Source organism: Corvus brachyrhynchos, unplaced genomic scaffold, assembly GCF_000691975.1.
Source record: "Corvus brachyrhynchos isolate BGI_N302 unplaced genomic scaffold, ASM69197v1 scaffold527, whole genome shotgun sequence".
Lineage (NCBI taxonomy): Eukaryota > Metazoa > Chordata > Aves > Passeriformes > Corvidae > Corvus > Corvus brachyrhynchos.
This window is the reverse complement of record NW_008239051.1, coordinates 189,932-190,830: the sequence shown is the minus strand read 5'-3', so window position 1 is coordinate 190,830 and position 899 is coordinate 189,932. Positions and strand designations below refer to the sequence as shown.

Below are 899 nucleotides of genomic sequence, written 5' to 3'. Positions count from 1 at the left end.
TCCCCTGCCCCTTCCTCCTCCTCCTCTTCCTCCTTCCTTCCTCTTCCTCCTCTTCCCCTGCCCCTTCCTCCCCTGCCTCTGCCTCCTCTTCCTCCTCCTCCTCTGCCTCTGCCTTTTCCTCCTCTTCCTCCTCTTCCTCTTCCTGCTTCCTCTGCCTCTTCCTCTGTTCCTTCCTTCTTCCTCCTCTTCCTCCTCCTCCTCCTCTTCCTCCTCTTCCTCTTCCTCCCCTGCCTCTGCCTCCTCTTCATCCCTCCCTTCCTTCTTTCTCCTCTTCCTCTTCCTCTTCCTCCTCCTCTTCCTCCTCCTCTTCCTCTTCCTCTTCCTCTTCTCCTTTCTCCTTCCTTCCTCTGCCTCCTTCCTCCTCTCCCTCTCCCTCTCCCTTTCCCTCTCCCTCCTTCCTCCTTCCTTCCTTGTCCTTCCTCCTCCTCCTCCTCTGCCTTTGCTGCCTCCTCTTCCTCCCCCCCTTCCTTCCTCTCCTTTTTCCTTCCTCCCCTTTCCTCCTCCTTCCTCCTCTTCCTCCCCTTCCTCCTCTTCCTCTTCTTCCTCTTCCTCTTCTTCCTTCTCCTTTCTCCTCTTCCTTCTCTTCTTCCTCTTCCTCCTCTTCTTTCTTCTTCCTCCCCTTCCTCCTCCTTCTCCTCTTCTTCCTCCCTTCTTCCCTTCCCCTTCCCCTTCCCCTTCCCCTTCCGTTCCTTCCCCAAATAAATCCACCCCAAGTGTCCCAAATACCCCAAATTCTTCCCAAACCCATCCCAAATTTGCGATCCCTGTTGTTTTCCAGGGAACATCGTGGGGGTGGGGCAGTGCCGGATCCACCCCAAATCCACCCCAAATCCATCCCAAACATCCCAAATCCACCCCAAATCCATCCCAAATCCACCCCAAATCCATCCCAAATCCCG

General features: G+C 55.6%; 1 protein-coding gene across 1 annotated transcript in view; it reads left to right on the top strand.

Moving 5' to 3' along the window:
* LOC108447859 (probable crotonobetaine/carnitine-CoA ligase) overlaps positions 1-899 on the top strand; it is a 17,750-nt gene that overhangs the window by 2,036 nt on the left and 14,815 nt on the right. The window lies entirely within an intron of this gene.